The sequence below is a fragment of the Dermacentor variabilis genome, chromosome 6, assembly GCF_050947875.1.
Source record: "Dermacentor variabilis isolate Ectoservices chromosome 6, ASM5094787v1, whole genome shotgun sequence".
In the NCBI taxonomy this organism is placed as follows: domain Eukaryota; kingdom Metazoa; phylum Arthropoda; class Arachnida; order Ixodida; family Ixodidae; genus Dermacentor; species Dermacentor variabilis.
Window position 1 is genome coordinate 181,896,736 of NC_134573.1, and position 24,983 is coordinate 181,921,718.

The following is a 24,983-nucleotide window of genomic DNA, read 5'->3' on the forward strand; positions in this document are numbered from 1 at the left end:
GGTGCAATCCGCGTTCTAAGCAACTTCAGCAGCTGCAGAACGTTGATGGTCATACGTATGCTCCGACGCCTGAACGCGATAAAGGCCACAACTAACGCAAATGTCCATGGCGAGTGCTTGCTTGTGAGACCTTAATAGCGATGCATAAACGTGAACATCAGGGGGATGAAGCCTCACAGCCATAACATCGAAAACGTCTAATAATATTTCGTGCAAGACAGCGCACGGGAAAAAAATGTGCTGTCTATCCCTGTCGGCAATCCTTTAAGCAATGTTTGCTCACTGAGGCAGAAATTTCAACATTTTTACACTTCACCTGTGTCGACGAGAGGACTCGCACATATTTGTCGACATTATCTAGAGAACAACTTCATTTATTTCCGAATACAAATATCAAGACCTATGATCACAATCCCTCGATAGAGCTAATGGCACGACAAATATGTGATAGCAGGGCCTAATGTACCAAATATAGGTATGGCAATTCCCTTTATTTTCTTCTCGGCTGTATTCATATAAAGACAGTCATACGAGGGGGAGGGATGGGAGTATTAAATATTGTTCTGATTTCAGCGAAATTTACAAATCAGATAGCAAGACCACTCAACACTCCGGAGCTAAGCTGATTTTTCCAGCTTACGCCTTTGTTTAGGAATTTGAAAGAATAATAAATTAAACAAAGTAGAAAATGCACACGCTCCTTCTTCCTTCTTATACCTCGCTTTATATGTGCAGTGTTTTAAGGCATCCTGATCTCTCTTTGAAAGGTAATGAGCTTCCCTTTGAGTTATCATAAATTGTTTCTTTCCTGATTTCGTTTTTTCCTCTTAAGTAGTTATTCATGGCAGGTTTCTTTTCCATTGCCGCCACCCATGAGATTATTTCAGCCTCTCTGACTTTCCGCTTGACGTTCTTTGTTGCTGTGTTGCTCACCCTACAGGCCGCATACTTGCTGGTAAGCTTCCTAGTTCTTTTCCTCCACTGTGGATCAATGATTTTCCTGTACAAATACTTCAACACTCTCCCAGCTCATTTACTTTCTTCCATATTCCCTCAGTCGTTCTTCATACTCAATTTTACTGTGAGCTTTCCTCACTTCCAAACTTGTCCAGCCCATATCACCCTACACAGCTTCATTTGCAGTCTCCCCGTGATCGCCCAATGCGAGGCGTCCCACTGACCTTTGGTTGCCATCGAATCCTGATTGTACCCCTGATTTCAAGCAAACAACCGCATTTCCAAATGTAAGCCCTGGAACCATTACACCTTTCCACAAACCCGGGTCACCTCATACCTATTGTATCCCCATAGCGCTCTGTGTTTCATTATTGCTGCATTTCTCGTCCCCTTTACTGTTATTGTTCTTTTTTGTGTTTCCATATACATATTGCCTTCGTTTATCCATGTACCAAGGTATCTGTATTCTCTTACCTGAGGAATTTCCTGACACTGTACTGCCACTGTCTGTTCACTGTTTCATTGAATACCATCACACCTGATTTTTAATGCTAAATTTCAAACCTAAATTATCACCTTCCTGTCTACAGATATTAGCCAGACGTTGCAAATCACTTTGCTTCTTAGCTAGCAACATAATATCGGCCGCATAAAACAAACCTGGAAGCTGCTCTACTACTGTACGCGTATGTTTGTATGAGAGATTAAACCAGGTATTACTTCCTTCTAGTGCCCTCTCCAACGTCACCATGTACATCATAAACAGCAGTGGTGGATAAAGGGCACCCCTGCCTCAGTCCCTTGTTGGTATCAACTTTTTCCTCGCTCCTGATCCCTTTCCATTCAACGCAAACTGTATTTTCTAGGTAAATCTCCCTCAAAAGCTTGTAACAATCGTCGCCTAAGCCTTCCCCTTCCAGAATAACCCACAAAATGTTGCGGTCTACGTTGTCATACGCTCCTGTAATGTCTAAAAAAGCCACATATAACGGTCTGCTTTCTACTCTTGATATTTCAATACACTGAGTAAGAACAAATAAGTTATCATTCAAACTCCTACCTATTCTGAAGCCATCCTGAAGTTCTCCCGAAATGCCATAATTCTCTGGCCATGCTTGCAGCTTTACTTGCCTGCATTCTTAACGTGTATATTACCGATGTAATGATCAACGGTCTATACGAGTGAATTATATCTTTCTCATTCTTACCTATATAAATTAAATTCATTCTACTTTTTCGACAGTTTCTTTCCACTGCTTTCGCCAGAGCTTTCTTACTTTTTGGTCCTAGTTCATTCATCAGCCTAATGGGAGCCTCGTCTAGCCCTGTGTTAGTCCGCTTAGGAATTTTCCCTTCGGCTTTCTTCCAGTTTAAATTTGTCAGCCCCGCTCATTTTCCACCTAGTTCTCTTTCACGCTGTTTTTTTCTTCAATGATAGCGCTATTCTCCGAATGCCATCACGTGGTCAAGACGGGCACCACTGCGCTGCCGAGAAGCCAAGAATAGGCAGGTGACGCCTACACTCCGCAGGAACCGATCGACCAAACGCAAATGACATCGGCACTGGTTTTATTCCTCTAGCTTGTTCCTCGATGCTGCTTGTCGGAAGATACATGTTCGCAACTTATCTCGGTTAAATTTCGCAATTAATGTCACACGACGCACTGACATCTCTGTGTGACGAGGTGTACAAAGACGGCGTTCTTTCTTTTAATTTAAGCACGGCGCTGTAGATGTTTCAAAATGCGATGTACCCACGTGAACTCTACTCGCATAATAAACGCGTAACGCATACAGTCTTAGTGCGTGTGTCTGCTACATATGACATCCATAACACGCCTAAATTTGTCCGTGACATGTAAAGCACAACAAGGATATGATGTCAATGTTAGAATCAACATAGTGTCGCAGGGGTCAATCCAAACAATGTAATAGTATATGCCATTCATCGCGTCATTTACCTGAATCGCATTTAGCTTCCTTACTTTACACACAAGGAATGTTTTACACGAACTCGCTGTTTGCTTAATATGTGCATTGAAGCCTTTCAGCTGTCGAGAGCCGTGCTCACGTGCATGCCTAATAAGAATTATAACTAATCTTCATATCCGACGCCTTGCATAGAAATTGAAAAGGCTCACAGACATTGCCACCATGAGCATTAGATAATAAGGCGCGTAAGCGTAAAATCCAGGATTGTAATAATGAGGTCACAAATCGACTTGCACTTGCAAAATAATAAAAAATGAAAAGAAAATGAAGAAAAAGCGCTGCTGCCGCGCGAACGCGGGTCCGGCGCGTACTGGGTGTGGCTTTCCAGGAGCCCAAGATTGCCTACCTTGGGGCTACTCGGACTCCCTAAAGTAAGCTTACACAGTAACTCTATTCCCTAGGAACACCGGGCGCAATCTAGCGCCGCGGCCGCGAAGCCTGCGGGCGTCCTCCGAAATGCTTGGCGCACCGGTACGTGCGAATGCTTCTCTCGCGCTCCTTTCTGGACAAGCTGCGCCATCTAGTGACATTGCCGAGAAGTCTGTGCCTGGCCTACGAGACGAGAAGCGTGCCGCACCGGTGCCTGCGAAAATTGTATGATCGGTCGGCGGCGCGCCCAGTGGCACATACTCAGTGACCCACGTTGGCGAGAGGTTCGTTGATGATCGGCACATACTGCTGCGATCGGGTGTCCGAGCAGCCTTTACGTTTCCGTGGCTGGTGATGTGTCAGGGGCAGGGCGATCGATAGGTCCGGGGCGACGTCCAAAAGATGAGAAAAAGGGTTTATTTACAAATTTACGTGATGATAGTTTACATGTACGAGCACGAGCACCCCTACGAGCATGAGCACACCCCCCCAACACTCAAGATCTGTTTTTTAAGCAATCTCTTCCTCTTTCTCTCGTCAGGGAAATTAACCGTTCTTCTCGGCCAATCACAATCGTCGAACAGTTCGAAAAATCGCGCCCATGACGCATAATCGTTCCGCCGGGTCGGCATTGCGGTAGTGCTATGAATCTCGAGAAAAAGTCAAGACATGCTTTAATTGCCGCATGATTGGACACCGCGCTGGCGCCTGCAGCAAGCCACAGCAGCAGCTATGCCACAGCTACGGCGAACAACGCCCACCGCCAGGGCCTGAAGAGCCACCTCACTGCACTTCTAAGTGCATTGTTCGTGGAGGCGCACATGCAACAGGGAGCAAAAACTGCCAGTACCGCTTGGCAGATCAACTTAAGCCCACTTCGCCGAAGAACCGGAACTTCAAGGCTGAACACGACGCGAATTAAGACCAAGGCAACGCCAAGAGAAGACGAGTGAACAAGAAACGCAGTACGCCGCCCATGACCACTACAGCGCATTTCCACCTCTACGCGGAAGGTCGCAGTCTCGCTCCCGAGGCAGAAGTAACAACAAGGGGCGGGAAAACACGAGGAAGCCCGCGAAACAGGTGAGCTGGGTAGCCAGGGTCCCCCAAGACAAATCCCGGAAGCAGGAAAAAGCAAAATTGACTCCCCTTTAAAGGAAGTTCTTCAAGCCATTCGAAACGTAAATAAGAGCCTTCACTGTATCACCGCCAAAATTCCGCGCTGGTAACCCTCGCCCTGGGACCATGGACGGCCAAATCATGGACACTACAGGCACCAGCAATGGGCTCAAACGCCCTGCAACCTCTGATAGGGAACCCCAAGCCAAAAAGATGCCAGAAGCCCCTTCAGATAAGGAACCCCTCCTCTAAATCTGTAACTATGCCAAAAGCCTCTGCCAAATGTATCAGTTACGTCAAGGAGTTTGAGGAGAAAGTTGAAGACATGTTTCTCACTTTTCACTCGTAAATCATGGAACGACTCGAATCCCTTCAACCACTCCAAACCCCGCTTCCAGCACAGGTAATTCAACGCCCCCCCCCCCCCCCGCTTATTACTCCCGCCCCCAGCCAACATTGCTCCGTGCAACCGGACAATTGAGCTATGGATGGATCTCCAGGGGATACTGAAACCATCGTAAAATAACCTGGCTATAAAGATTTTCAGCCTCCGATTGATGAACGAAAAGGGCGACTCCCAGCCACTGCAATCCTCAATGAGAAATATGGTAGCAATTCAACACAACGTAAACTGAACAATAGCACCTCATACACTCGTCGAAATCATACCACAGGATAAAAAAACAACATTAGCTGTTTTGTGCTCAATGTATACAGTTCGCCTAGGGACAAAAGCACTGAGCTTCCAGGTCCCCTTCAGAAGGCTGCTAGAACAGCAGGAAGAGCCCAACGTCTTATAGTCGGAAACTTTAATGCCCAACATATCGCATGGGGCTACGGAAAATGCAATACCAAAGGAACTTAAATTGGATTGGAGGACAAGATATTGGTCTCTCTATTCTCAATGACACGCAAATTCCCACAAGAATAGGCAACATGGTCAGTGTCGATACAACCCCAGACCTCACACTGTGCAGAAACATAGGGCATATTCGATGTTCCAACTCAGGTGTCTCACTTGACAGCAGTCGTTATGTTATCTCAACCACTTTCCAAATACAAACCAAGAAAAAAACCTCAAAAGCACCTCAAAAATCACGGATTGGAACAAATTTGGGAGCAAACCGCTCCAACCGATATATATATAACCTGGAACATTGGATCTCCGATCTTGCCTCAGATGTAGAATGTGCCACCTCGATAGCACTTGCATCTCAAGAGCAACACACCATGGGCAGTAAATACTACATGTGTGGGAAGTGCACGCCAGCCTTCTCAAACGCTGGAAAACACAGCGCTTCAATAGCACTCTATGTGTGTGATGTGTGGTGCGCGACATGGTGCGGTGATCGGGACGACCAAGAGCAGACACTGAGTGCACGCGCGCCGAGGTGGAAGAAGGAAAACAACGACGCCGAAGAGCGTCCGGCACGAGAACGCGCGGCGCATGAAAAACAACAAAAAGAAGAAAAGCAACCAATTAGAAAAGACCACGGGGCGTCAGGCAGCCAATCCGAGAATGCCAAATCGGCCAGACCAGAAGAAAAAGCGTGGTGCGCTGGCAGAGCGGGAGGACACGCAAGGAGACGCAGGGGAGACGCCAGGAGAGTTCCAGGAAGCAACGGCAGGAGGAGGTCAACCACCGGAGCGGGCGTTGAAGACGGGCCGTCGGGTTCCCTACCCGAGCCCACCAGGACTTCACCCGACCGGGGCCTCCTGCCAACCTGTTCCTGTGCGTCGCCCGTCTACCCGAGCGGGCCGCCAGCTGCTCAAGACCGGTGAGCTTCTGCGCCAGTGGGCGAGACGAGAACAGTCGGGCTTCGGGCCCGAGTTCTACGCCAGCTGCCCGGCCAGAACGCCGCCCCCGTCTGCTCGTGCCACCAAGCCGCCTGGTTAACTTCTCCGAGACAGAGCTGGCGCGCTCCTGTCGCCCGGTCGGTCAGCTTGCACCGCGACCTATGGTGAGACCGGCGCCACTCCTTTCGCTAGCCTGTCGCCGCGTCGCCGCGTCGAGACTGTTACGCGTCCCTGCCCTCGTGGCAAGCCCGGACTCGCGCACCCGTTAACCTCATGCAAGCCCCATGTGTGTTTCTTTCTGCGATTATGTCTATTTGAGTGTTTCTTTTATGTTTTATATTTTCTTCTACTTATTCTAAGCTTTTTTTTGTTTCATTAAAAGTTTGTGTATGGGTTCAAACCAACGGCTTTGTCCTCAATTGGGTTCTCGGAGGCTCCGCCTAAGAGAAACAACCGAATCATTGAGTACACGAACCTTTGCCCGCATATTTGAGGCATCACAATGTGTGAAAATTGCTCACTTAGAATGGGGTTTGAACAGCATACCCTAAATTTGTGATAGCATGACTGGACAACTGGGAACCAAGAAGTCGTGGCTCCTACTCAGGCATCTCCTAGACCCTAGTGTCACTAAATCGGCCCAAAAAGATCAATTGGCGCGACTTTTATACCAGTACTGGGGTACACAGGACATACCCATTAACTGCAACAGCGATCAGTAAACCCCACAGATCCCTGCCAGACTGCGCGGGGTTAGACAATGCGTACCTAGATAAGGACATCGAGGACGCAGAAGTGTGGAACGCGACAGAACAATTCCACAAAGGCTGAGCACCTGGAGCGGACGGAGAAACTAATAAGCTTCTCCGAAATTCGAACCCTAAATCGATTATCGCACTAACGGATTTCGTCAACCATCAGTGGCAACCAGGCACCCTCCACAAAACTGGAAATATGCCAAAAATACGTTCATCCCTAAGCCTGGAAAAAGCTGGCGCTAGAAAATTTGAGATCCATCTCTATAACCTCTTGTCTGGGTAAGCTAATGAAGCAGAGCATACTATCCTTAATAGGCCTCAAAACTACGCTGATGACAAGGCACTCTTCCTAGACACAATGATTGGTTTCAGGTCAACCTTATCGACCCAGGATGTCATGATCCGTCTTAAACGGGACATCATCGACAGATTAAAGAAAGCATACCAGAACTGTTCTGGACCTCGACTTAAATAAGGCTTTCGACAACGTTTCACACGGAATAATCCTCAGAAATATACGTAATATTAACCCAGGCATCAAAACTTACAATTATATCCGATCACTTCTGCTCAAACGCACAGCCGTCATAACAATAAGAAGCATAACATCCGCCGCGATAACGTCAGGTACACAAGGCACTCCACAAGACTCGGTCCTTCTCAGTTTCTCTTCAATATAGCGCTCCTCCATCTTCCAGGTATACATGCCGAAATGACAAATTTGAATCGCACCCTCTACATCGATGATATCACCCTCTGGACCAATAAAGGCATTGAGCGGGAAATCGAGGCAACTTTCCAATTGGCGGTTGATCAAGTAGAAAGTTACGCCGCACAGGCAGACCTATCCGCGCAACCTATCACAGTTAATGTTAGCGGCCAACTTATACCAGATACTTAGAGTATTTATTTATTTATTTATTTATTTATTTATTTATTTATTTATTTATTTATTTATTTGTTTATTTATTTATTTAGTTTTCAATACTGCCAATCCCTTTCGGAGACCATAGCAGGTGGGCGCACAGGTTGTACATGCAGGTATAATAATAAATCAGCAACACACGGCAAAGCTCAAACAGGAATCCAATGCAGTGACAGTCATCAAAGAGGTTCAAGAGCTAAAAATATAGACAATAAGTTTCCTGAATGATAATTAGGAATGAAGGCCAAGCTGAAATTCTATGAGCACACTTGTAACGCTTATAACTTATACAAACTTATAATAGAAATAATACGCGAAGCACGCATTTTTAACCTCAGATAACACGACGTAAACAGCAAAAGATAACAGAAATTATACATGAAATGAAGCGGTACACAGGCAGATAACAGCAAACCTGAAAACACTCTGTTGTGATCACTCCGCCGCTAATATGCTTCCAATGATGGCGAAATGCCTTTGGGGCTGAGAGCGTTACTGCATTAACAGATATTTTCTATTTTTGAAGCAAAGTCCGATAATGAATTCGCATTAGTAACCGAGGGATCTAAACAATTCTATTCCCGGACAGCAAGTGGAAAAAAAGAGTGCTGAAAGTGTCATTATGGTAAGAGTACTCTTTCAGTGTGTGTGATTATTTTGACGGGTTACGCGGGATACTGACGGACGGACGTACAATGACGTGTCGATTTTATAATAGTTGTGAAGTATCTGAAAAAGAAATTTGAGGCGCGCTTGTTTTACTCTAATCACCCGTGTTTCGAGGCCAGAACTTGTAAACATATTTGTGGGAGAATCCGTGCGTTTATACACGTATTTGTTGCGGATGAATCTTGCAGCCTTCCTCTGTACATTTTCCAGTTTTTTAATGTTAGTGACTGTATACGGCAAGCGAACTGTGTTAGCGTATTCTAATACCGGTCTAACATAGGTAGTATCCCACCTGAGGTTTGAAACAGATGCCCAGACAATCGGGATGGACGCTAAGCTCGCTCACATGCTGGAAGCGAAAAGATCCATACTGCAGAGATGGCGTACCCAGCGACTCAATAGAAGACTTAGGAAAAAGATTGCACTACTGAACAAGGACGTTGAGCACCACTGTGTAGTTCTCTCCAACCAACAATGGGACGAAGTATGTGCAAGGGCCGATGGCAGCGTGACATATGGAAAAACTTGGAACCTACTCAAACACCTTCTTAACAAAGGTCAAACCAGGAGCTCCCACACCAAGGCGGCTGACAAGATAGCGAAACGTGAACTCAAAAACTCCAACGAGCAGGAATTTATGGCAAGACTTGCCGAAAGATACATGCCACTCTCGAGCAGCGAGGAAAACGAGGCCGAGGCATCCGGTTCCCCGTACACGGGAGCGGACAACCCCGACCTCGATGAACCCTTCACCCTGGAAGAAATCAGGACCGTCCTTCAAAACTTGAATGGCACATCGGCCCCAGGTCCGGACGGTATTAGTAACAAGGCCCTTCGTAACTTGGACGAAGACTCCGTCCAGTTCCTAGCGGATCAAATCAATCAGGTCTGGGCTTCCGGCAGGGTCCCACCGGAATGGAAGAACGCCACCACGGTTCTCATTCCAAAGCCCAACAAGCCCTCGGGCGTCGAGAACCTCAGACCCATATCACTGACGTCGTGCGTGGGTAAGGCGGCGGAACACGCCATTCAAAACAGAATCTCCAGATTCCTCGAAACCAAGGGGCTGTTACCACATACCCTCATCGGATTTAGACCCGGTCTATCAACTCAAGACACCATGATTTTAATCAAGCACCAAATCATTGATGACCCCATTAGAAACGCCAAGGCCATTCTTGGGTTGGATCTAGAGAAAGCGTTCGATAACCTCTCTCACCAATACATTGTGGACACCATTTCCGAACTCAACCTCGGAGCTAGGTTCCACTCGTACGTCAAGTCATTCTTGGATAACAGGACGGCTACGCTCCGATTTGCCGACCTCTCCACGGTGACACTCTCGCTGGGGAGCAGGGGCACCCCCCAAGGCTCGGTCATCTCCCCTATGCTTTTCAACCTTGCCATGGCGGGACTTGCTGAGAAACTAGGGCAGATCCACGGGCTCGAGCATACCATATACGCAGATGACATCACCATGTGGGTGTCCAAAGGAACCCCGGGCATGGTGCAGGACATTTTGCAAGAAGCAGTGAACGCCATAGAAGAATTTCTCATTCCCACAGGACTCAGATGCTCGCCTACCAAGTCTGAGCTGCTCGTACGCAGACCCACGCAGAAAGGCCGCAGGCCATACTCGTCAGACTTCGACTATAATCAAGAAATTATCGTACGAACCACTTCGGGACACGCCATACCGTGCGTCGACAAAATCAGAGTCCTGGGTATGATCGTAGAGACTAAAGACGTCAATGCCTCTACGGTTCAGAAGCTCATCACCAAAACCAACAACGCTATTGGACTGATCAGAAGAATTGCCAATAGACACAGGGGCCTCAAGGAACATAACCTCATCAAACTCATACACGCGTTCGTCACCTGTCACTTCGCATACGTTGCGGCAATGCTCAATTGGACACGATCCGAAAGAGACAGACTGAATGCCCAAATCAGAAAGGTCACCAAGCAAGCCCTCGGCATTCCAACCAGCACCAGCAACGAGAAGCTGGGGCACCTGGGCATGCACAACACCCTGGAAGAAATTGCCGAAGCCCAGCAGCGCGCCCAGCTTGCTAGGCTTTCGACGACGCCTCCGGGGCGCACGATCCTAGAGAAGCTAGGCTTTGCACAAGGACACATAGAAAAAGACTTTGCGGACCTCCCACGGGACATACGCGCCAGGATCACAGTCCGCCCTATACCCAGAAACGTGCACCCCGAAAACAACAGGGGCAGACGACAAGCGAGAGGACAATTCCTTCTTAAGCAAGCCTTGGCGAACCGTGAACGCTCAGCTTTTGTGGACGCGGCGGCATACACGGGAAACAAAGCTTTCGCAGTGGCGGTTGTGGACGGCCGCGGATCCACAAGATATGCAGCCACGGTAATTGCAAGGAAGCCTGAACAGGCCGAACAGGTTGCGATCGCTGTTGCACTCACCGACGACAATCTTTCCCATATCTACAGCGACTCCATAGCCGCTATCAGAGCTTTCCAGAAGGGCACGGTCTGCGCACAGGCTCTCAAAATTGTTTCAAAGAAAGAGATTAAGAAACACTTCATATACTGGTTCCCGGCACACTTAGGACCAAAGCTCGGCGACGTCCCCAACCTTAACGAGGCGGCACACGAGGCTGCGCGCGCGCTTACAGACCGCGCGGCTTCACCCGACCACTCGGAGAATAAGGACGCGCCCACTACATACAACGAAGTCACTAAACACTACTACCTACAACGCAGACAATATAGCACGCCACACCGCACGCTCACTCGAGCTCAAGCAGTTACACTCAGAATGCTACAAACAGACACATACCCCACTCAAAACAGATTACACCATTACATGCCTGAGCTCTACGACAAGTCTTATTGCACCAATTGCAATACATCCCTTAACGTTTATCATTTACTCTGGCCGTGCTCGCAAGCTCACTTAAACTACGAACAGGACAAGCGCAAGTTTGAAGAGGCAATCCGGAGCGAAGAACTCGCTCCCCAACTCTGGGCCGTCCAGCAGGTCCACGACGCCGCCAGGAAACTCAACCTCCCGGTTCCGTCGTGGGAGACGCCCACTCCATGAGAGCCCGAAGCTCTCGTGGCCTGCAGGACCTGAATAAAGTTGATTTCCTTCCTTCCTTGAAGCAATCGTGACACCTAAATATTTTTGTTAATTCACCGGGCTTTTGAAGCCTAGTGCCTTTAATGCTGTAATCATATTTGATAGCCTCTTTTTATCGCGTTATCGTCATATATACTGATTTTTGGGGGTTAATCGACGTTTGCCACGTGTCGCACTAGTTAGATGCTTTAAGGAATCAGTTAGTGCGAGGTGATCTGAATAACTGTTAATTTCTTTGTAAATAGTGCAGTCGTCGGCGAAGAGCTTAATGTTGCAAGTGATATTACTTGTAATATCATCAATAAATTTATGAAATAACAAAGGCCCCCCATAACGGAGCCTTGTGGTACTCCGGACGTGACAGGCAGGGTTTCTGATGGCATTTGCTCAAACAGGACATATTGGGAAAGGTCAGTTAAAAAATCTTCAATCCAACTTGTTAGTAATCCATCTCCAATGGTTGCATTATAGTTAGGGCTCCTTGTTTTCGGGGTATTTTCTTGAATTTCGGATTGTGTTTTTCGGAGTTTATTTTTTGGCGGAAATTTAGCGTTTACCGGAGTTTATTTCTCGTAAATTCCCAATTCTCCCAAATTCGCGTTTAATTTTGCATTATTCTAAATACTCCAAAATCTTAGATGAAATGATATCTGAACACGAAAACATTAGAACACACGAAGCGTATTTTAGTTGTTTGGAAGGTTTGAATGCAAAAACACATATACACACAAGCACAAGTACTTGAATACACAACACCTACATCTGTGTGTACTACAACCTTAAGGCTTGTTGTAATAGACGCAAGCATACTTTACAAGGTTGCTGTCGCTGATGGAAGCGCGCTGCTTTTGATTGACCATTCTCAGCTTTAAAAACGCTCGTACAGCGTTTGCGCTATAGAAACATGGAGAGCCAGAAGACTCAGCCGGCAGCGAGAAAGCACTGGCCACTGGACAGTGTGAAGTCTCCAAAAAGACAGGGGTACAACAATGTTACCGATTTCATAGCTCTGATAAATCACTCATGAGCTATCTGTCATGTCGTCAGTTTCAAGAAACACTAGCCTAGAAATTGTCGCATGAGTTTCGAACGCGCGGGGTAGCTCATGCTTCACATATGGATTCACAATTTGAAAACTGTACCAAAACGATTCGCTGGTGTACTGGAGTGCATCGCAAAGGTTCCTCTCAATTGTCTGTCTGTACTTTTCAGCGACAGCAGCGTAGTATGCATGAAGCTCTGCGACAGTCGTTGAGCGGTCATTCTCGTAAAGGAGACCCAATAAACTTGCGACATCTGATGTGAAGACCTCCGGTGGGTCACGCCATCGACTCAGGAGCGTGTGAAAACGAACCCCCAGTATGAGGTATGAAGTGGTATGAGCCTTCGAATAGAAGATGAAGAAGCGCAGGAACCTGGGTACAGGAGAGAGGAGAATGAAGTTATAATAAAGGTAGACAAGATGGACGCCAGTTCCACAGCAGTGCTTTACGTCTATTGTGTCCTTTAACTAGGAATGCTACATTATTTTGGCGCAGTCGACAACCGACTCCAACATGTTGGTGACATCCACAAGCGATGAAGTCACACAAGGTGCCTTGCGAACTGACAAGACCATCATCCCAAAATCACCTTATCACATATCAAGAGAGCGCAATATATGGTTGAAGAAAGAATTACCAGGAGATGCTAGAAACCGATATAATCCGACGATCGGTGTCACCCTTCGCCTCTCCCATAACAAATGTACCGAAGGAAGGTGGAACTTTCAGACTGTGCACAGATTACAGGGCTCCCAATCGCCAGACAGAACTTATACCATTTCCCATGCCGAAGATAGGCACGATTATAGATGAGACAGGTGGTTGCCGAAATTTTTCACGTGTTAACATGTACAAAGGTTTCTGGCAGATCCCGCTAACCGAAGAAACAAAAATGTACACTGCTTTTATCACGCCCTTCGATCTGTACGAGTATAACCGGCTTCCCTTCGGCTGGAAAAACTCGCCAGCATGGTTTCCGAAGATTATGAACGAAGTCCTGAAGCATTTCCTAGCTGTCTTTTGCAACGTGTACATAGACGATATTATCGTCTTCTCCAAAACAGAGGCTGAGCATTAGGAACACCTGTCACACGTATTAAATGCCTTGAGCTTGGCACCACCTCAAGATTAATTTTAAGAAAAGTGCACTCTTTCAAAGAAAAGTTGTGTTTCTTGGAAGAGTCTTTGATGGGACTACCAAAGGCACAAAACAAGAGTCCTTCGAGAGGATATCTCAACTGGTAAAACCTTATGACGTCCACTTATTGCGTGTGTTTTTCGGATTAGCGGGACATTTCAGACCTTTCATAAAAGACTTTGCCATAAAAACAAGACGCCTCATGCGCCTAGCGCAAGAAGACGTTCCATTTGCGTGGGATGATGAATGTGAGAGATTCTACCGTGATCTGCTGCACAGAATCTCTGCTGACCCTATTCTACGCATACTAGATTTCACTTTATTCTTTGAACTGAATACCGACGCGTCACACTATGGAGCAGGTGCAGTCTTGCACCAGAAATGTCCAGAAGCATCCTGCCGAGAAAAGCGACACGTAGTAGATTACTACAGCTACACCCTAAAGCCATCTGAAGTCAACTACACCACTACTGAAAAGGAAGCTCTTGCAGTCCTTAAAACAATTCAGTACTTCCGTACGTATCTAGAATGTGCGAAGTTTACTTTGTTCACCAATCACCGGGCCCTCACTCATCTCTTGAATATGACCCAACCTAAGGGACGTACCACCAGATGGGTGAACTACTTGCAGCACTTCGATTTCACCATCTCCCCCAGACCTGGACCCCTTTTGATTGATGCAGATGTATTGTCTAGATTGATGATACAGGCCAACAAAGAACAATCGGAAGAAATCAATGAAGTAAAATTTTGGGAAGGCACTGAACAATTGATTTTAATGGAAGGTCGCTATCAAGTCCCGCCAACGCTGGTTTCAAGGGTACTTTATTTGTACCTCGATAGCCCAGAATCTGGAGGACATGACGGATTTTGGCGCACATACAGCAAGCTAGTCAAGAGATTTACGTGGCCTCACATGAAAGAAGACGTCAATAAATACGTTCGTTCATGCCACATTTGTCAAGTCAACAAAATGAAATATAAGCAGCCTATGGACGCCATGATAATACCTTGCCACTCCAACGTGGCTTTTGAAGTTATACACCTGGATTTCGCCGAGCTAAATAAGAAACGAGAAGGAGTCCGAAAAACGCAAGCTTTTCTTCTGGCCATAGATGAATGAACCAGGATTGTCGCGGTACGGGGAGGAAAAGAAGATGCGAATAGTATCGTCGCCCTCCTCGAACGGGATATGTTTAGGACAACCAGGACAATCGTATGTGACAACGTTCCAGCGTTCAAGAATGAAAAACTAGCAAGATTGGCTCTAGACCACAATATATCAATCAAATTCTGTGCGCCATACCATCCCGCGGCGAATGGGCTTGCAGAGCATGCTATATGAAATGTGAAACAATACATCAGGATGTACATTAGTTTCCCTGGTCGATGGAAATGCTCTTTCGAAGCAGCTGTAAGACATCACAATCGCTCCTACACCACTGGCTTGGGATGCAGCCCACAGTTCGCTTCTTCAGGAAAAACCCCTATTCTTCAAGCAGACCGGGAGCTGGGGCTGTCAGAAAATCTCAAGCTCGTCGAGGAGAGGAAACAAAAATCGCAGGAGGAGAGGTGCCGAAAACGAATGAAAAAATTTTGACAAGAGACATTGCTCAGATATTCAAGTCACCGACCTCGTTCTAGTTAGGAATGTAGTAAGAGAATCCAGTGCCAAATTTTATGGTCCTTACTCTGTGACAAAGGCAGCCTCTCAGAAAGGAATATTGACGACTGTGTGGTACATTGGTGAACGTGGCTCAGTTGAATGTGCTTCAATTGGAAACGTTTTCAAGTATTACCCCAGGAGGGGTTAGCAAAAGAAACCTGAAAGGGCGAAGCGGTATGAGCCTTCGAATAGAAGATGAAGAAGCGCAGGAACCTGGGTACAGGTGAAGAAGAGAATGAAGTTAGAATAAAGGTAGACAAGATGAATGCCAGTTCCACAGCAATGCTTTACATCTATTGTGCCCTTTAGCTACGAACGCTACAAAGTAAACCTGGCGTACCAGAGTACTCTTTGCCTCAAGTTCCTTAATTATTAGAGCACAGCACACGAATTCGTCTTAAGAAACCTCAGCTTAGTCAGCAAGTCGTGTGCAACTTCAGGCGATGAAGCAAGTTTTGAGCTTCGTAGACTTCTTTCCCTTGGCATCGTCGCTTCTCAAGAAAGACAAAATGACGCGCCAATAGTACAGGACATTTTCTAGGTCTTCATAAAGAGAGAACCACCTAAGCGGACATACAGTCTTCAGTGGCTTGCTGGTCATACCCATGGGCACGCACACAAGACCAAACTTACGGCGCAACTCCCGCGACGACTTCAACAGCGCAGGAAAGCGCACAACAATATCGCGAACTACCTTAAACGAGCTCGTCTTAATTCCATCCTTGAGAGCGTTGTTAAGTAGGTGGCACGGATCTTTGAAGTGAAGTGCCTTGACATTGGGGCTGAAGAGTTGCAAGCCCTTGTGAAGCTTCTGCATGTAGGAAGCTGAATCGGAGCACAAGACAGCTACGTCGGATAAGGCCTTTCCAACCTTTTGAAGAGCGGTTTGTATCAACATGCCAAATGATACTGCCTTAAACTGCCGAAATACATGAAAGCCTAGCATAAGGGTCCTACGTCCAGGAAGCTCGTCGTCGTAGAAGGATGCAAGCACAGCTACTGCCAGATGTCCGCGGGGATCCGATGAGTCGTCGATGTTGATGTAAATGGGGCGGTCTTTCATAGAAGAGCTTATCGTCGCAATGTCTTTCTACTGACCTCATGTAGGTATTTCCGATATAGTTGATCCCTACCTGACGTCGTGCGTGCCATCGGACACTTTCTTCGAAAGAGGCTGCCAAGAGGTCAACCAGCCTAGTGCAGTGGAATCCCAGCATGACAGAGTGCACGGGAAAAACTGGTGCGTGATGTCATCCGAGTCTTATCTATTAGATCGGGCCCGTGTGATGCATTCTTCCAGCGAACTTTGCTGTGACGAGTTGCCTAAGGGACGGGAATAACAAGATGATGTGAAAAAATTGGATTGCGACCATGTAAAGTCTGTTCAGACAACTGCCGTAGAAGGAAACGCGCACAATAAACGGAGAAACCGTGTCAGGCTGTACAAAGCATGCTACATACACTCTCACATAGCCCTGAGTTCAGAGCACCAACAGTTAAAGAAAGCGCTCACTTGTGTCTAGACGGGGCTTCTTCAGCTGGACGTGGTGCCTTAATTGTAGACGCTCCGCGATTCTCAAGGCGCCCTTGCCGTTGGCAATGCTAGCTGTCACACGACAAAACTCCTTCAGATGACGCCGACTCTTCAGAATCACTTAACTTCTTTATGTAGTCACTGGAAAGCTTTCGTTTCCTTCCCATTTTGCTTGCCCAACATGTCTGTTCACGCGCTACAAAAATGTGTCATGTGAGCATGCCGTGCTTTACGCCAGCAGGCTTCCCGCGCTCGATTCGGACCCCTCTCACTCGAGTGCCGCCAGGGACCGTATATAAAGATGCCGCCTCGCGCTCCCGGGGGCGACAAGCCCTTTGTTAAATGTGCGAAGGGTGCGATCTACGAGATACTGTTCACGTGAGGTAAAGTTTACATGGCTAAACCAGCCGATGTATCAACAACTGCTTAGAAGATGCCCTTCTTCGAAAGGCTTTCGATAAAGAACGGAACCGTGTCAAATTGGCCGTTAAAATCGTAGTTTATCAGATAAATCCGAATTGGCAAAAATGTTGCCGGAGAGTGCTTACCGGTGTTTTTTTTATTTATCCGAAAAACACGGAGCCCTAATTATAGTCGATAATCTGCTGCGGAACCAGTGCTGGCTAGATGACAAAATGCCGTTCGTCTCCAAGAAAACGATTAAGTGTTTTAAGATTATATGTTCAAATATTTTGCACGACGTGCAGGTTAGCGATATTGGTATGAAATTTTAAGGGTCATCGCTATTTCTTGTTTTGGGGACTGGTTTTATTTTAGCTTTTTTCCGATCGTTTGGGAGTTTGATTGGGCGAGAGATTAGGTGGGCGGAAAACCAAATCAAGGTATTTGCTGCACCATTCTGCATATCGTTTAAGAAAAGGACTGGGGACATCGTCTGGTCCCGAAGAATTTTTGGGGGTCTAGTTCGAGCAAAAGACTAAATACTCCTTGGTCACTTACATCTATTGGGTTGATTCCCGTAATACGGGGGGTAAAGCTGCGGGAGTTTCCGTTCTCTTTTGTGAAGACAGAGGGGAGAAAATTGCATATATTAGACTTCGCGCTTTTCTGGTCTAATGTTAGCTTAGGACTGGCTGTTCTCCTAGGGCGGAAATGCTTCCAGAACCTCTGCGAGTCACCAGTAATGAACGCCGATAGCATTACTTTGAAGTAATGTTCTTTTGCCTGCTTTGTTTTAGTCTTGAAGTTTGAAATGGCTCTTTTTAGTTTTGATACATTCCCACTCCAACACTTTTTCTTTGTCGGTTTCCGTAGTCGCTTAACTTTCCGCTTTGCGTGTACAATTTCTCTTGTTATCAAAGGGTTATTTCTTTGAGGCCGTGTAAGCCGTAGTGCAATAAAGTTATTCATGCAGTATTAAATAATGTGCTTGAATCGTAGCCAGATGTCGTTTACAGTTACGGGTCTATTTCCGGGTCTATTCACCCAGAGCAATGGCAAGAACGCCGAAACCATCAACAGCCTTTCTGCCACCACCCATCAGACAATTTTTCTACTCAAAGGGATTGCAAACAGGAGAAAAGACGTGAAGGAAAAGGATCTGTGTAGATTAGTGCAGGCCTTTGTTTTTAGCCGGGTCACCTACCCAGACCCGCGAAGGTTGCTTAGTGGCTGTGCTGTTGTCCTGCTAAGCACGAGGCCGCAGTATCGAATTTCCGCCACGGCGGCCGCATTTCGACGAAATGAAAAAAACACCCCTGTATTTAAATTTAGGAGCACGTTAAAGAACCCCAGGTGGTCGAAATTTTCGGAGTCCCCCACTACGACGTGCCTCATAATCAGAAAGTGGTTTTGGCCTGTAAAACTGCATAAATTTTTTCACCTACTCAGTGCCCTACCTATAGCTCTATGCTGCAGAAAAGACTAATGCAGAAAAGACCCTACTATACATCTACAGAAAAATTTACCAACTCTGCATTCATAAAACACTTGAAGAAATCTGTGCGGCCCACATCTCCACACAGATGGCACTGCTCCCGAAAACTAAAACAGGCAGAAGTGTCCTCGCCAAACTAGACGAAAACGCAGAACCACAAATAGATGAACTAAGAGACCTACCCACACCAATCAGGAAACGGCTCACCATTAAACCTAATCCCAAAAATATGCATCCCATACACCACGAGTGTAGGAGGATTGCCAGAGCTCTCGCATGTCCATAAAGCATAGAAACAGCAACCGGGTGTCATCTGCGTCGATGCAGTTGAATATCCAACTTCGAATAGAGCATTCGCAGTGACAGCGGTTACGGGTGCACATGGCACAGTCCTTCCCGCTTCCTTCCATGTACGCACATCCGCAACGGCCGATGAGGCGGCCATTGCTTTCACCAGTACAAATTCACAGGCAGATATTAGTGACTCCATGACGGCTATACAAAATTTTGCCCAGGGCAGAATTGCTGAATCGAGCGAGCAAGATAACTTTATTCGGAATCCGGCGATTGGGAGGCCAGGGCCTGGGACGGCTTACATGGCCACTGGGAGCTGCTGCTTCCGTGCGACTTCCATGGCTCGCTAGACGGTCAAAGGTTGGTGTTGGAGTTCTGAGCTGAGCAATGCGGCCGACCACCGCGCCCGTAGATTTTCCGGGGAGACTGCCATTTCATCTTGACATACTTTAGTCCCCACATTCAATTCAATTCAGCCTTATTTAACATCTGTCACATGTTTGGAGCACGAACAAAAAGCCTGAAAAGGCTTGACTAGGTCCGTGCACCATAGCATGGCATACAGTGGCATCAATTCCACACAAAAAGCAGAGAAAATCAACTTGCAGTAAATGCAAAAACTACAGAAAATACAAAAACAATGCAAACAACAGGCAAATATGCGCATAAAGAAAATCCATGACTATACAGAAACATCTTGGGAAATTCACTGGATCAGAAACAAGGAAAACAAAGTACAGAAAATACAAGTAGTGTTTCAACAAAAATAGAGCAATAGGGAGTTATACATATATGTTGCGTAGCTGATTGAAAGAAATCAATTCTATATCCGTGCCATTTTTGGCCAACTCATTTAACAAGGTCGGTAATGTGTACTTTAACATTTGCTTACTGTAGGTTGTGCGGCATCTATCAACTTTCCACGTTTCGGGATAGCGTGTGTTGTATGCAGAGGAATTTTTTTGCAACCTCGCCAGTAATTTCAGCGGGTTATTTCTCTTGTTTTTTTCCAGTTTATGTTGTCTAAGTAGTCTGAAATTGTATAGCGATTGTACGTTTACAAGCTTAAGCTTGTAAACACATGTGTTGAAAGGTGGTTGAAAGTAGTGTTGAAAGCAACATGTGTTGAAAGCAGCACCCTCGAACAGGCTCCCTCTGAGTTATCCAGAACTAAATAAAGGAAACAAAGAAAAACATCGTGATCGAGCTGGCGCCTTTTCTGCCGCGCCCCGGCTGAAGGAACACGTCGCGTTTAATGCTAGTTGGGAAGAAGCTGTGACAGCTGTTCTCTTAGCGTAGATAAAGTGTACGACTGTTCTTTTTTTTTATTTTTGCCACAAAACCTAACCCCGCGAAAGCGAATTGACGTCAGTGCGAAAGTTTGAAGGTGCGTGTTGTTTCGTCCCATGTCGCCATGTGATTTCTTAAAGAGCACAAGGCGAACATGATCCTTGCCTTGGGATCTGCAAATGGCAACAAGAGGAAGGCTGCAAACATATATATTATAGTCATGGAAGTGTAGCGTTAGACCAAACGCATCAACTATCATCATAAATTGTGAAAACCTGAGACAAACCGGCAGCTTCAAGAAACAGCGGCGGAGGGCTCCATCTTTGAGTCCTAGCTTACACACATATGTTCGATCATTTATGGCCTCAAACCCTCATGCTAGCGTGCGGGGCGTGGCCGCCCAGGTACCAGTTTTCAGGTTATCAGTTTGGAGGATTCTAAATGACGGCCTTTCACCCGTACTATCTTAGCCAGTACCAAGGCATAGAAAATAGGGACCTGTAGGACCGTCTAGATTTCTCGAATTGGGTCCTGACAAAAGCCGATGAGTCGACGGACTTTTTTAGCAACATCATGTGCACAGATGAAGCCGATTTTCACAGAAACGTCCAGGTAAACTTGCACAATGCTCACTATTGGAGTGACTACAATGCACAGTGGATAAAGCGCAAACGGCACCGGTACCAGTGGTCGTTCAATGTAGGGTGCGTAATTTACGCAGGTGCTATAATCGGTCCCATCTTCTTCAATCATACACTGACTGGACAGCGTTAAGTAAACGAAATGCATGTATGTGCGCATGTGTGTGTGCATGTATGTGTGCGTGTGTGCGTGTGCGCGCGCATGGGGTTCGGAAAGCTGGTCTGGCCCTAGCCCTGCCCTCCCCCCCTCCCCCCGCTATATGAAAACTCTGCGCCTATGGAGCTACCATCAACCATATATTTTGGGGATGCAAGGAAGACACCACTCCCACCACTCAGAATTAAAGTAAACCCTGCTTCCAAAGACTGGGAGACTCTGCTGCGCAGCTCGGACCCGGACAGCCAAGATCGGATCTTCAAGCGCGCCAACGAGGTCACCAGTAGGCTTCACTTGCTGGCCATCTAGTAGGGCAATTTAGCCCGGCCCTACACAACTATCCGACTAAGTAAAGGTTTATTCTATTTTATCACCGGTGAACGATGTTGATCATTCCTTTTCAACATGGCACACTCCTTCGAGGGAGATTGACCACACAAATGAGAAAAAAATAAATGAACTTTAATTAAATGAAATAAGATTATTAAAAAGCGGCATTATAAACCTTTTAACAAGAAAACATAATGTTTTCAAGAAATAGTGAGTAACATATGACCAAATCTCAGCATAGAGATGCAACCCCTAGCAACGTATCAGGTTTGGTCCTTCCACATACTTATGGAATGCATTGCAAATCGCCCTATGGGTGCGGACAAACCGCGCAGCTACAAATGATAATAAATTTGGAATTGTCATTGAGAACGCCAGATGACGGGCAGGGAGTTCAAGAAAAAGTTTGCGCAAGGAGGTGAAATGGCGGCAAGAAATAAGAGAATTATCAATTGTTTCTCCTTCATTAGAACGGAAGGAAAGTTTGCAAGTCGAGAGCCAAGACCGATAACGATAAACATTTAGGGGCCGGACTCTGCATAGGAAGCTGATCAACAAATCCTCGCATTGACATGTGAGGTTGACATCCACGTGCCATGGATAATGTAAATTCTGGAATTTACATTAATAATAGGGGTGGATGATCCAGCGCACTTCAACAATAATAACTGCCTGAAACCGGCCTTCGTGAGTAGTGAAAAGGAAGGCAGAAAATGAAGGGTAGGCCCTAGCAAGGATGACAACGCCGAAAAATCAGCACACTAGTTCATGCCGATTCCTGTATGTACAGGTACTAGAAGGCAACATTGCACACGTTTCTCTACCGACACACATTTCTCTAACGATGAAAAGCGACCGATTATTGCAAAGTTTTCCAATGACAAAGAAACTGATGCACTACTTGGCTATGGTTACAAGCTAAAGGATAAACCTTTTAGCATTCCCCGTGACTACTCTGAAACAGTGCGAAATAAACACCGCAACCTCCTGCTAATTTCCAAAACAATATGAAAGCAAGGCGATCGTGTGCGACTCGTGTTCAACAAGTTGTTTATTAATAATGACGTTTATATCTGGGATAGCCATCAGAAACGCGCGAAGCAAGTGTCTGAAAGAGCTACAGAATGACGAGTGCCATGTGATCACACTAACCATCAATCCACTGGACCGATATCGAGGAAGAATGACGCCCAAGACCGCATTCCTTTTCTTTACACAAACATAAGAAGTGTCATTTCTAAACCAGTACAGCTATCATCCATCATTGACTCATGTTCAGCATCGATAGTGATACTAACTGAAACATGGCTTACCGATACTGTCCCCGATACCTGCATTCTGGAAAGCTGGACTTTATTTAACTACTTTCGATGTGACAGGACAAATCGAATAGGTGGTGGTGTTTTGGTGGCAGTGCAAAAAAAATCTTTTCGCCACACGTATTCACCTTGACACTTTTTTAGAGTGTGTGTGGGTTTCCATAAAACATAAAGCAGGCCTTATAATCATTGGTGCTTTTTATCGACCTCCTGACATGGGCAATACGTTTTCTCGTGAATTCCAACGGCTCCTTGAAATCATTACAATTCGTTTTTATAAATCTCTAGTACTAATTTTCGGTGATTTTAATTTCCCCGAAGTTGATTGGGCTAACCTTTCAACAGCAACCTACCTATCTGAGGCCCACAGTTTCCTGCAGTCATGTCTCGACTTTTCTTTGACACAGCTTATTACCCGTCCTACGCGATCTTCGGCTACATCCGCTAATATTTTAGATCTAGTATTAACCACTGATCCTGACGTGTGCTTCGACTTAACTCATCAAGATGGGCTATCTGATCATGATATCATAACAGGTAGTCTTGCAGTTTCCCTTCCAAGACGTCCGTGCTCCGATAAGTACATCCGATGTTACAATAGACCGGATTTTGACAGCATAAACTCCGCGCTATCTGACTTCTCTTTACATTTCCTCAATAGATGCAAATTTCAAACCATCGAACATAACTGGGCTGAACTTAAAACTATTCTTACTGAACTAATTAATCGATTCGTCCCTCTAACAAAAATAGCCTGCACCCCGACAGCCCCGTGGTTTACCGTAAAGCTTCGGCGCCTTAATAATAAGAAACAGCGTTTATATCGCAAAGCCGATAAAGCCCGCGACTCAGATTCTTGGCACCGTTATAAGACCTGCGATAAGCAATATCAGTCACTGCTTAAATCATCTAAACGACATTTCTTTGCCCATGACCTATATTCTATGCTCACTAACAATACCCAACGTTTTTGGCGCGTAATAAACCGAAGAGCTATACCGATTTAACACTAGTTGATGAGCACGGTGATATGGTCCACCACTCGGAATGTGCTGATTTATTGAATAGCGCATTGTCATCTGTATTTACACAGGAAGACACCATATCTTCAGCAACCTTTGACAATCTCATTAACATATCAATTCCAGAAATAATTGTTAGCGAAGCAGGTATTTCTTCTTTACTAAATAAACTTAAAGTTTCTTCCACCTCTGATCACACTGGCATTAATAATAAAGTGTTAAAATATTTGTCACCTAGTTTATCACCTATATTATGTGCACTCTTCTCGCAGTCTTTATCAACTAACACTATTCCGCACGATTGGAAGGTGGCAAAAGTCATACCCATTTTTAAGTCCGGAGACCGAACTCACCCATTAAATTACCGCCCCATCTCCTTAACAAGTACTATTTGTAAATTACTTGAACACATCTTGTATACTGAAATCATTAACTACTTAGAAGGGCACAAAATTATTGTTGATTACCAACATGGCTTTCGTCGTGGTTATTCAGGCGAAACACAGTTAGCCGGCTTTTTACATGACATACATCCATACCTAGACCTAGGATTTCAAGTTGATGATATCTTCTTGGATTTCGCGATAGCTTTCGATCGCGTTGCTCACCATAGACTAGTACTGAAGCTTATGAACCTTAACATACATCCAAACGTTATTGGATGGATTAAGGATTTCCTCTCATCCAGAGTACAATATACGTCTGTTAACAACAGTAATTCCTCTTATACCAAAGTAACCTCCGGTGTTCCGCAAGGCAGCGTTCTTGGCCCTTTACTTTTCTTAATCTATATTAATGACCTGCCTAACTGTGTGTCTTCCCACATCAGACTTTTTGCCAATGTCTGCGTAATATATCGATTAATTTCATGCGACGATGACAAAGATATTCTTTAAACCGATCTTAACGCTATTAACACATTGTGTTCAACATGGTTGATGACTCTTA